Source organism: Apium graveolens, chromosome 9 (genome assembly GCF_009905375.1).
Source record: "Apium graveolens cultivar Ventura chromosome 9, ASM990537v1, whole genome shotgun sequence".
Taxonomy (NCBI): domain Eukaryota; kingdom Viridiplantae; phylum Streptophyta; class Magnoliopsida; order Apiales; family Apiaceae; genus Apium; species Apium graveolens.
The window spans coordinates 43436624-43450632 of NC_133655.1; positions in this window are offsets into that span (position 1 = coordinate 43436624).

Here is a 14009-nt window from a genome sequence, read left to right on the forward strand (position 1 = left end):
AGCTGTCTGGTGTTGATAGCCTGATCAGCTGTCTTCACATATCCGCTACGTATCTGATTGGGATTTATGATTTACGTAAGAGCATAAGTAGTTGATACAGCGGTTTTATAAAAGTGATTAGCATGCTAAAATTGGACTCTGGTATTTATACAGCACACTACTATGTTGTTTTGACAAAGCATGCTAGTTAATGATATCCAGTTATCTCCGATTTTCATTATGAAATGTTGATATCGTGATTACAGTTCTGTTCCTATATTGTTACATTATTACTTTTATTCCGTTATTCATATATTGGTGCTGCTGAGCGATTATGCTCACCCTTGCAAACTGTTATATATATCTCACAGATGCCTAGAAGATCAGTCAGACCGACCCATGTTTCCACCCCTACTGGACCCGGCTCCTCTGAGGTAGTTTGTATCAGGCCATGAGGTCTGATGAGTTGCTGAATAAAGCTAGTGTGTGTTAGATGTTGAATAAAGAGTTTGTAATAATGAGAACCTAAATTATACTTGAACCTGGATCGGATCTTGGTTTGGGGTCAAGTTAGTATATTTTAATAATAATCTTGTTATTTATATTTTGTTTATTGAGTTTGGTGAAGTCAACTCCTGACCCCGGGGTTGAGGCCGTCACAGTTGGTATCAGAGCTACAGATTCAATTCCTGATTCAGGTTAGGAATTGTGTTGAGTAGGTGATAACGTGAGTCTTTAGGTGTGAGTCAGCAACTCATATAGAGGAGCAAACCATTAGAGTCAGTCGAGGGTTTCGACGGCGTTACCCTGGCATCTATTAAATGTTTTGATAGAATTGCCTTGACCTGGTGGTGTCTTGCCTGTATATTTATTATGTTGACAGTGGCCTATTGCGATTTCGAGTTCTCCATCTCGGGAGAATCCCTCTGATTCGGATAGCTCAGATTCTGAGAGACCCCCTGATGCTGTTACAGAGGAGACCCCTATGCCTCCACCAACAGTCCCTACCTTTGTGCCGAGAGACATCCAGTACCTCCTGTGGCCCCTAGTGGTACTTCTTCACCGATCCCTTACCATGTTCATAGGGCGGTGAATACTTCCTTTATCAGAGATCAGAGTCCGGAGTTTGCTGCTTAGTTGGATCAGGTACCTATTGCACCATTCTAGGGTATTTCTGCCCCTTCTCCTGAGGTACGAGCCCGTGTGCGAGCATTGACACAGATGGCTGTAGAGAGGGCTAGATCTGTTGACTGTTTCATTAGTTCAGAGTTCAGAGTTGTGCAGTATCAGGACCTAGTGAACTGGCTAGTGTTTGAGCTAGGTTCCATTGGTGGCAGTGGTAGTGGCTAGACAGAGTCACAACAGAGAGATACAGAGCTCAGAGTTGCTTTCTAGGAGTTCTTTAGTTGTTTACTTTGTATATGTATATTATGTTGTGAAAGTTTGTAGTAGGTGAGGCTGCTATGACAGCCAATTTTGATGTGTATTCGGATGGTTCTTTACAGTTGGATTTTCAGTTGTATTAGTTGGATTCTGTTGGTTATTGTATTTCAGCTGCTTTATCTTATTGTTCAATTTATATATATTGTGCATTGTTATTATTGTTGTTATTATTATTGTTGTTTCTGTTGCTGGCATTTTTAGATTATAATCATTCACTCAGGACGGATCCAATTAAAATGGGGATGAGAATATTGTCTTAGTGGCAACGCTCTCCTAATGCATAAATATAAACTACGGGAGCAATCCATTTTCTTATATATGACTGTTATGTTTCAGGAGATGCCACCAAAGAGAAATTCTCAACCCAATAACGGATCTGCTGGGGATCCTTCCATGAGTGACTTGATGAACTTGTTGCGTCAGCAGACTGTACAGCTGGCCCAACATCAACAACAATTCTAGCAGCAGCAACAACAATTGTAACAACAACAACAACTCATACAGCAACAACAACAGCAAATCCAACATCAACAACTACAAATCCAACAGTATCATGAGATGAGAGGGGCAAATCAGGGTGTTAGTTTTAAGTCTTTTCAAGCAGTGAAGCCCCTAGAGTTTAAAGGAGAAGTAGATCCTGTTGCTGCCAGGATATGGTTAAAGGAGATGGAAAAGGCGTTTGCGCTCACCAAGGTGAGTGAGGATTTAAAGACTGATTATGCTAGTTATTTTCTGAGGAATGATTCGAATTATTGGTGGGAATCTACGCGAGCCCTAAAAGGAGAAGGTCCAGTTCCCTGGGCCAGATTTACAGAGTTGTTTTTGGAGAAATACTTTCCGGACTGTCTCCAAAGTCAAATGGAGATGGAATTTTTGGAATTGAAACAAGAAGATAGGAGTGTCACTGAATATGAAGCGAAGTTTATGGAGTTGGCCCGTATAGCACCGGAATATGTAAGTTCAGAAGCTCAACGAGTGAAGCGGTTTCAACAAGGGTTGAAGTCAGAAATAAGGAGTGGAGTTGTAGCCTTACAACTCAAGACCTATACTTCGGTAGTCCAGGCTGCCCAAGTGATAGAGAGTGATCAGAAGTTAGCTGCAAAGGAGCAGGGTGAGAAGAAGAGGAAATTTGAAAGTGGACCCGCTAGGTCAGAATCAGGAATAACAAGTCGGAAGTTCCAGCGTTGGTTTGGCAAGAATAAGAATAAGAAGTTCAAAAGGCATAATTTTCCCAAGGCTAAACCCGATACTACTTCAGTTAACTCTGCCCCGACGAGGATGAGTAAGCCAGTGGTTGATTATAAGACGTGTGGGAAGAGGCACAGTGGACAGTGCCGAGAGAACATCAATTGTTCGAAATGTGGACAGAAAGGTCACTATTCCATGAAATGTAAGTCTGAGATTCAAGGAGTAACTTGCTTTAGCTGCGGCAAAGTGGGACACATAGCTAGGAATTGCAAGTCAGTGACCCAAGGGAATGTTGGAAGGAGTGTGTCCCAAGGACCAGCAACCAGTACTGCAAGAGCTAGGACTTTTAAGATGACCCAGAAGTCTCCAGTTCATGACTCCGATGTGGTTGCAGGTACGCTTACTCTTAATTCCGTACCTGTTAACGTTTTGTTTGATTCGGGAGCGTCCAAATCCTTTATATCTGTGAATTGTGTGAATAAAATGCAATTGATGTTAGAAGACCTAGACGAACCTCTGACCATAGAAGTGGCTAATAAAGATAAAGTACCTATAAAACAATTTTGTCCTAGTTGTTCCCTAGAGATTTCAGGGTATATGTTCCCTGTTGACTTAATACCTTTCGAGTCGGGAGACTTTGATGTTATATTAGGCATGGATTGGTTATCTTTACATAAGGCGAATATAGATTGTAAGAAAAAGAGAGTTGTTATGTACACCCCAGATAATAAAAGGATCAGCTACCAAGGACAGAGACAAGATAGGAAGTTCCTTTCAGTGATGCAAGCAAAGAAATTGTTGCGGCAAAGATGTGAGGCGTACTTGGCTCACATGGTGGATACGAAGAAAGAGACCCCTATTTTGGATGAGATCCCTATAGTAAGAGAGTTCCCTGACGTTTTCCCAGAAGAGTTACCAGGATTGCCACCTGATCGAGAGATAAGAGTTTTCCATTGATTTGATACCTAGAGCTGAACCGGTTTCTAAGGCTCCATACCGGATGGCCCCAATGGAAATGAAAGAATTGGCTAAGCAACTTCAGGAATTATTGGATAAGGGAGTTATTCGACCCAGTGTTTCCCCGTGGGGTGCTCCAGTGCTATTTGTGAAGAAAAAGGATGGAAGTATGAGATTGTGTATTGACTACAGAGAGCTGAACAAGTTGACGATAAAGAACAAGTATCCTTTGCCAGGAATTGACGATTTGTTTGATCAGCTTAAGGGAGCCTGTTATTTCTCAAAGATTGACTTAAGATCTGGCTACCACCAACTGAAGATAAAGCCTGAAGATATCCCCAAGACTGCATTCAGAACAAGGTATGACCATTACGAGTTTCTAGTGATGTCTTTCATGGATTTGATGAATAGGGTATACAAGGAGTATCTGGATAAGTTTTTTACTGTATTTATTGATGACATCCTCATATATTCGAAGAATCCAGAAGACCACGCAATGCATCTACAAATTGCCCTTCAGAAGTTAAGAGAAAAGCAATTGTATGCAAAGTTTTCTAAGTGTTAGTTTTGGCTGACGGAAGTACAATTTCTTGGACATGTGGTGAGTAAGGAAGGTATCAAAGTAGATCCAGTAAAGATTGAAGCCGTATCAAAGTGGGAGCAACCGAAGACACCAACGGAAATAAGAAGTTTTCTTGGATTAGCAGGATATTATCGAAGGTTTGTGAAAGATTTCTCGAAGATTGCATCCCCATTAACCAAGTTGAACAGGAAGAATGAGAAGTTCATTTGGACGGAAAAGTATGAAGAGAGTTTCCAGGAATTGAAACGAAGACTGGTGACGGCTCCAGTGTTAGCATTGTCAGATGAGACGGGAAACTTTGTAATCTATAGTGATGTTTCTTTAAAAGGATTGGGTTGTGTGTTAATGCAGCATGACAAAGTGATTGCTTATGCCTCCAGATAGTTAAAGCCTCACGAGCAGAAATATCCGGTTCATGACCTTGAGTTGGAGGCTATAGTGTTTGCTCTAAAATTATGGCGTCACTACTTGTATGGAGAGAAATGCGATATTTATACAGACCATAAGAGCCTGAAGTACATATTCATGCAGAAAGATTTGAACATGAGACAGAGAAGGTGGTTGGAGCTGATTAAGGACTACGATTTTTCAATTAACTATCACCCAAGTAAAGCCAATGTGGTTGCTGATGCTTTGAGTAGAAAGGAAAGGTTGAATATGGTTAAGATTGCGGAGGAATTAGCACAAGACTTGGAAAGAATGGAGATTGAGGTTCGAGTACCTAGCGAAAGTCAGGAGCAATTATATGAAGTTAATTTCCAACCGACATTAATAGAAAAGATCAAAAGGTGTCAAGAGGGAGTTATGGAACAGGAGTCGGATACTTTGATGGGAGAAGAGTTGTGTACTCAAAAAGATAGTCAAGGTTTGTATAGATTTTCGTCCAGAGTTTGGATTCCTAAAGTAACGGAATTAAAGAACGAAGTATTGCAGGAAGCGCATAACTCTAGGTTTTCTATCCACCCTGGTAGTACCAAGATGTACCAGGACTTGAAGAGGAATTTTTGGTGGCCAGGAATGAAGAAGGATATTGCCAATTGGGTAAGTAAGTGTCATGTATGTCAAACGGTGAAAGCAGAGCATCAACGACCCAGTGGATTGTTACAACCTTTGGAGATTCCCCAATGGAAATGGGAAGAGATTGCCATGGATTTTGTAGTAGGATTGCCAAGGACGAGAGCGAATCATGATGCTATTTGGGTAATCATTGATTGGTTGACTAAGTCGGCGCATTTCCTTCTGATCAATGAAAGGTATTCGTTGGAAAGGCTAGTTAAGTTATACTTGGATGAGATAGTTACCAAACATGGAGTGCCTGTTTCTATATTGTCAGATCGAGACCCGAGATTTAATTCCAAGTTCTGGACTAAATTCCAAGAATGCCTAGGAATGAAGTTAATATGAGCACCGCTTACCACCCTCAGACGGACGGCCAAAGTGAGAGAACGATTCAGACCATAGAGGATATGTTTAGAGTCTGTGTTCTAGATTTTAAAGGTAATTGGGATGAGCACCTACCTTTGATTGAGTTTTCATATAATAATAGTTACCATTCCAGTATTGGGATGCCGCCTTACGAAGCTTTGTATGGACGTAAGTGTAGATCACCGTTGTACTGGGATGAGGTAGGAGAAAAGAAAGTGTTAGGTCCTGAGTTGGTTCAGCAAACTAGAGATGCCATAGTGTTGATTCGGAAAAGGTTAGAAGCAGCCCAAGATAGACAGAGAAAGTATGCAGATTTACATAGGAAGGATATGGACTTCGAGATAGGAGCTCTGGTGTTACTAAAGGTATCACCTTGGAAAGGGTTAGTACGATTTGTTTAGAAGGGTAAACTTAGCCCTAGATTTTTAGGACCCTTTGAGGTTTTGAAGAAAGTAGGAAAGGTTGCCTATGAGATAGCGTTACCACCGCAGTGGCAGCACATTCATAATGTATTCCACGTATCTATGTTGAAGCCTATGTCCCTAATTCGAATCAAGTCATAGAATATGAACCGATTGAGCTTCAGCCAGATTTGTCCTATGTGGAACAACCGATTCAAATCGTAGACCGTAAAGAACGAGTCCTTAGGAATAAATCCATTCCTATTGTAAAAGTTTTGTGGAGAAATCCTCGAGTAGAAGAGTCTACTTGAGAATTAGAGTCAGACATGCTTGATAAATATCCTCATTTGTTTAGTTGAGTCAGATTCTGGGGATAGAATCTTTTTAAGGGGGAAAGGATATAACGACTCGTGTATTTTTCTTATTTTTGGAAGTGTAATAAAGGTTTAAGTAAATAAATAAAATGTTTGTAGTGGTTTTGGCAATAGTGTTGATTGTTATTAATTATTTATGATTTGTTGATATGTGGAATTGAATTGTGTGATTTACTAATGAGTTATACGATTTTATTTGACTTGTAACAGTGATTTTATTGTAGTTTTAATTCCATAAATATTTAGATTGTCTTTAAAATTGGTTTTCTAGTTTTATAATTCCAATAATTATTTTTAGGATTTTATAAAATTGAGAAATCAATATTTCATTAATTACTTATTTTTAAATAATTTTCTGAGTGTGTTTATTTGTAAAATCCATATTTAATTGAAAAATTCTTTAAAAATTACGAAACTTATATTTTATCAAGTTCGTATTATTCTGAGAATTTTAAAATTATTTTGGAAATTTTCGGGAATCGTTTTACCCGCGCGTTGATTCGTTATTCGTTAAAAAGCGGGTATAAAGCGTACCTTAAAAATTGTTTTAAAATTTCGAAATTTATGATTTAAATAACTTCGGGATATTTGTATCATCTTAAGCCTATTTTGGCGATGTTCTGATTAATATTTATTTACGAATTGTACCCTTAAAATAGATTAAAACGACGTGTCGGGCTTGTAGTCAGTTAAAACAAAAATAAAACGACACGTATCCAACGAAGTTGGACACGTGTCGTGCGTTGGTTATTTCCGGAGGGTGAGTAATCAATTAAGGGGGGAGATAAACATCACTTCTCTTTGTCTCTCTCGGCTGTATCTCGACTCTCTCTCTGTTCTCTCTCGATTGCTTCTGATTTTGCTCGGCTCTTTCTTTTTCTCGGCTATCATTTTCTTCCTTTTGCTTCCCTGAGCTTCATTCCTCTTCCTATTTTTTTCCGGCTTGTTTTTCTGGTGAGTCGCCGCTGTTTTTCAGTTTGGCTTGGTTCGATTTTTGCTCAGTTGGTATACATATATATATATATGTGTGTGTGTGTGTGCCCTGTGTGTGCATATGTGCTGTGTTGTGTATGTTGTGCTGTGTGTAACTTTGTTATGTGTGTGTGCGGGCGGCGCGTGGCCATGTGTGCTATGGTTGCTGCCCTGTGGTTTCTCTGTTGGGCCTGTTCATTCGGGCCTTGGTTTCTTTGTTGGGCCTTGCAGTTGGGTTGACTGTTGGGCTGGTGGTTTGGGCCTTGTTGGGCCGTTCATGTTCTGTTGGGTTGGATTATTGCAAATTTTAATTTTAATTCCTTTTATTGCAGGGAATTATTGATTAATATTCATGATATTAATTATTCGTGTTGGAAATGATTTTTTAAAATAATTGGTAGAATTTATGATGGAAACCCGAAATTAATCGGGTACCCATAAATTTTACCGCCGTTGATGATGAATTTTGGTGAGTCAACGATGGACCGTGATGATCATTATCTGAGTACTAATCTTAATAAATAAATAAAATAAATCGTATATTGGAATTGTATATAATAATTACGTGATTGTGGAATTGGTAGTATATCGAGACTTGTGATTTGTTGGTTGTTGACGTCGACTGGAATCGACGGGTAGTCCTATAAACAAAGAAGATGCTGCCAAAATTTTCTAAAAATATATTGTAATGTACATAATTATGTTCAACGTGTTACCCCTATTTATGTTCGGGATATGTGATTACGTGATTATGGGTATAATAATAATACGAGTCGGATTATCGGATTGGGTTGTTAGAATTTGAGGATATCAAGCATGTCGGTATAACTAATTAGGGTACTCTGTATTGTAGATCCCAGTCTAGTTTTCCCAGGATCAAAGTCTGCGTGAAAGCTACTTAGGGTTTTGTAAAGCGTTGCAAGGCAAGTACCCCTGACCATTCTTTTATGGTTCAATGCATATGAATAGCTAAATGTTTTACTTTCGTAATGGAATAGAAACGTTTTAAGTTGCGTATCCCCGTAGTTATAAATCACTGTTTTCAAATTGTTTTGGGGAGAAGTAACTTCAAACGGTACCTATCTCGAACAAAATGATTGCGAAAATGGATTTTATATGTGTGCTGGTTAAATAAAGGATTTCGAAAATGAGATAGGTACAAGTGTTTTGAAAATTGGATAAAACGGTCAGATATGGGATACATTGGGGCCAGAGTAGGCCTATTAAGGTGGCGTAAGAGGCTAATTCGGTTGCGCGCACTATAAAATCGATTAGTCCAGCAGGTCAGAGACCTAGGTAGTCTCTGAGTTCCGAAACAGGTAAATGGGATGGCAGTTAGAGCCGTCTGGTGTTGATAGCCTGATCAGCTGTCTTCACATATCCGCTACGTATTTGATTGGGATTTATGATTTACGTGAGAGCATAAGTAGTTGATACAGCGGTTTTATAAAAGTGATTAGCATGCTAAAATTGGACTATGGTATTTATACAGCACACTACTATGTTGTTTTGACAAAGCATGCTAGTTCGTGATATCCAGTTATCTCCGATTTTCATTATGAAATGTTGATATCGTGATTACAGTTCTGTTCCTATATTGTTACATCATTACTTTTATTCCGTTATTCATATATTGGTGTGCTTAGCGATTATGCTCACCCTTGCAAACTGTTATGTATATCTCGCAGATGCCTAGAAGATCAGTCAGACCGACCCATGTTTCCACCCGGCTCCTCTGAGGTAGTTTGTATCAGGCCATGAGGTCTGATGAGTTGCTGAATAAAGCTAGTGTGTGTTAGATGTTGAATAAAGAGTTTGTAATAATGATAACCTGAATTATACTTGAACCTGGATCGGATCTTGGTTTGGGGTCAAGTTAGTATATTTTAATAATAATCTTGTTATTTATATTTTGTTTATTGAGTTTGGTGACGTCAACTCCTGACCCCGGGGTTGAGGCCGTCACACAACGGGATACTAATTTTCCGTAATTATAAATAGCCTTTACCGTATTTTATTTTGTACCAGAAATCATTTGCAAACAGTATTTATAGAGTTTTTACAGAGAAAATACTATAATTATATTTCGTTCTTCGTAATCAAACACAAATTCGAAGGCGTTATCGATATCCGATTGTGGCGTACATATACTCAAAACGAAGCTACTGAAATCTAGAATCCAAATCTTTCATCCGTTTCACTGCAGATTTCAAAGGTATTTTCTGATTTAATTATTTATATTCAAATTTCTTGATAATTAAATTATGAATTTGTGTTCGAGAGATTGTTTGTATGATTTGATGATTGTATGTTGTAGAGCTTGTTTTCCTGATCATTTTGGTATATTATACTCTTGATTTGGAGTTCAATAACATGTTTAATTTTGGGTTTGATTCTCGGAATTAGAAATTAGGGTTTATAGTTCGTTTAAAAATTCTTGATTGAATTTGGGGGTTTCTTATTTCGCGATTGTTAGATGTTCTAGAGGGGTGGGTTGTGTTCCTTATGAAATTTGCAATCGATTCGTATAAGTCTTGCAAATCGACGAGGCCTGTAGAGAAGGGAGTTGTGATTTGAAGTTTTCGACGGTTTTTAATCGAGCTCGCCGGAGTTCATATCGATTTTGGCCGGAGTTTGTCCCAGAGCTGTTGTTCGTAGTTGGTTTGTGTATGTCTGTGTTCCTATATCGATTTAGAATAGTTTTACATTAAAATCCCTGAAGAACGAAATCGTTTTGAACCCTAATCGAGGTCACCGGAATCCGGGAGGGGTCACCGGATTCTGGGTTCATCCGGCGGTTCATCCCGACCCGGCGACCCGGTTTCCTGACCTGTTTTTTTTATTTATTAAAAACCCGGTTTTGATCCAAATTAATCCTAAACTAAAGTTGTTTTTAGCATGTTTACAAATTAGTACCTGAAAGTTTCCAGAACTTTCAGGAATTTGATTTCTGTTTAAAATCTTTTAAAAATTGGATTTCTTTTATAAAATCATTTTAAAAATTGTTTTTAATTTCCAAAAATTCTGAAAATGATTATTTTAATTCTAAAATTCATTTTTAAATCAAAAATGAATCCAAATTATTTATTTAATTAATTTTAATTAATAATTAATTAACTGATTGGTTAATTAATTTAAATATTAATTGATTAATTAGTTTAATTATTTATTAATTGATTTTAATTAATTATTTAATTTGATTTAATTATTTAAAAATGATTTAAAAATTTTGAAAAATAGTTTCGAGCCTTAAAATATTATTTTAAATTATTTTCAAGGCTCGATAATTATTAAAAAATTATTTTGAAGCCAAATGTGGCCAACCAAACCCTGTTTATTGCTTTAAAATTGATCCAACGACCCGTTTTAATTTCGAAAAATATTTTAAAAATCATATTAAATACCCGAAAGCTTGTTTATGACTCGAGACTCCTTTATAAATGATATATCATTGATTGTTTTGACGTGTTATGTGCTATATGTGACTTGTTGTTTGACTGTTGATCTATATGTTCGGTGTTTACTTGTTTATTGCGTAACTTTCAATCCATTAATCGGATTTGGGTGAAACGAAGGGTAGATAGAAGTGTATACCGAATAGAATTATATGAGTTGAGTATTGATAGATACTTATGTTATGTGAGCAGAAGAGGCAATGCGTAGGAAAGGGAAACAGATAGACGAGGAGTAAGACATTTGTGATTGGAAGTTAGTATAGTATAGCAAGCTAGTACCAGGCAAGTGTTATGAACTTTCTCGAGATATATTGTAGATTATTGATAGTCCTATATTGAAAGTGCTTTGAAGCACTGAACCCTAAACCTTGATTCCAGTTGTTGATATTTGAGCCATAAACCTTATTCTTTTTGAACCATTGCTTGCTATATACCCGAATACGAATCACAGATATACAATACTATTCCACAAATACATACAAACTAAATGCCAAACACTGAATCAAATTGCTTACATATTCAAACCATTGTACCTTATACTTTGAAAGACCAAATCCTTGTAACCTTGAAACGTTGATTCATTTGTTATCCAATTCTTTCATTACCTAACAGCCATTCTTTGAAATTGATATATTGATCCTTTGTGAAAATTGAAACCATTTCATTGTTGAATATCCAATGTTGCTTATGATTTTGTTTATTGCTTTACATTGTTTATTCTGTTATTATGTTAGAATTGGATTGTTTTATAAAATTGTGGACCAGATTTGTGGTCAGACCAGATTGGTGGTCAAGTTAGGCCAATGTGTGCCTTGGATCCAGTAATTAGAGCAGAGTTGTGTGCCTTGCTCGGGGTTAGTGCATGACTGATCAGCAACCTAACCTTGGTTTTGAAAAATAAAAATATAATATCCAATTCTAAATCATTAATCATTGTTCACTTGATATTATAACCCTCTTCACTTGATCACTATTCTCAGTCTTATCATTGTGATTTGCTGAGCTAGTTAGCTCATTTGTGCGATGTTGTTTATGTTCTTTTCCAGTTAAGAAGGAACCAGTTGGTAGCGAGGATCCCCAATCCAGTGCGAGAGCTAGGGGTCCAGGCTGATCGAGTTAAACTAGCTGACAGCTTTTGAGATAGTTTAAGTTTGTAAAAGTTTGTATTAATGTTTGGTATTCAGATTTGAGTTTGAATAGTTGGGATTTGTATGTTTGTAATATAAGTGTGTGTGTGTATGACTTGTGTGCATACTTTAACCTGTTGCGGTCCGTGGTAGTTGGTAAGTAGGGTCACTGCATATTATTATTATCTTTATTATTGTTATAAGCAGGTTATAAATAAGGTGTGTGTGTGTGTGTGGACCTCAAACTTCTGACCCGGGTTTGGAGGGCGCCACAGATTGGGTGCAAGCAATGTAGGACGAGTTAAATGAATTTGAAAGAAATAAAGTCTGGACCTTAGTGCCAAAGCCAAAGAACAGATCAATTGTTGGTACAAAATGGGTGTTCAGAAACAAAACTGACAGTGATGGCATAATTACAAGAAACAAAGCAAGGCTGGTTGCTAAAGGTTACTCTCAATAGGAAGGCATTGACTATGATGAAACATTTGCTCCAGTTGCTATATTGGAAGCCATAAGAATCTTTTTAGCTTATGCTGCTCACAAGAAGTTTAAAGTCTTTCAAATGCATGTAAAAAGTGCTTTTCTCAATGGAGAATTGGAAGAAGAGGTATATATTGAACAACCTCCAGGATTTGTAGATCCAAAATTTCCAAATCATGTCTACAGACTTGACAAAGCACTTTATAGCCTTAAGCAAGCTCCAAGAGCATGGTATGAGACTTTAGCTCAATTCCTTCTGGAAAGTGTATTTAACATAGGCACAATTGATAAAATATTGCTCTACCTCAACCATGGAAAGGACTTACTTTTGGTACAGATATATGTTGATGATATCATCTTTGGTTCTACAAATGCCAAACTCTGTGAAAGGTTTGCAAAGCTAATGCAGTCAAGATATCAAATGAGTATGATGGGAGAACTTAGCTATTTTTTGGGACTTCAAGTCAAGCAAAATGAAGAAGGTACTTTCATAAATCAATCCAAGTACATTAGAAATTTACTCAAAAAAATTGGAATGCAAGACTGTTCAACTACATCCACTCTCATGGCCACTGTAACCAAGTTAGATAAAAATACTGGAGTATCAATAGATATTACTAACTATAGAGGTATGATTGGCTCTTTACTCAATTTAACTGCAAGTAGACCTGATATCATGTATGCTACCTGTCTTTGTGCAAGATTTCAGGCTGATCCAAGAGAACCTCATCTAATAGCTGTGAAAAGAATTTTCAAGTACCTCAAGGGTACAGCTGATCTAGGATTGTGGTATCCTAGAGAATCAGATTTTAAGCTAATTGGTTACTCAGATGCAGATTTTGCAGGATGCAAAATTGACATGAAAAGCACTAGTGGAAGCTGCCAATTTCTTGGAGGTAAATTAGTTTCTTGGTTTAGCAAGAAACAGAAATCAATTTCCACATCAACTACAGAAGCAGAATATATTGCTGCAGGAAGCTGTTGTGCACAGATTCTTTGGATGAAGAATTAGTTACTGGACTATGGGTTAGAACTTTCTAAAATACCTATTTACTGTGACAATCAAAGTGCTATTGCTATGACAGGTAATCCAGTTCAACACTCAATGACAAAGCACATCAGCATTAGGTACCATTTCATAAGGGAACATGTGATGGAAGGTACAGTGGAATTGCATTTTGTTCTAATAGATCAACAACTAACAGATATCTTCACAAAACCACTATGTGGAGTTACTTTTACAAGACTGGTAAATGAACTTGGAATGGTTTCAGGTTCCTTCTCAAAATCTGCTTAGTTTTTGTTCTCATGCATCAGACTTTATGATCAGTGTTTACAGATTGTCTTATCTCCATGTAATATGTGCTTAAACTGTAATATATTAAATACTAATTATTATCTGATGTGATTCTATATACTCTGATAGTGTTTTGAATGTTCTGTCACTATTCACTCCAATGAGGATTAATTGTTAGATACTGACTTAGTAGTCTTTAACAAACTATTATCCCATGTTTGAATTAGTTGTTTATGTGGAAATTCATTAACACAAGCAAATTCTGATTTTGAGCTTAGTCAAATTTACTTTGTGTATCTTATTACTAAGTCATAAACTAGATTCTTGC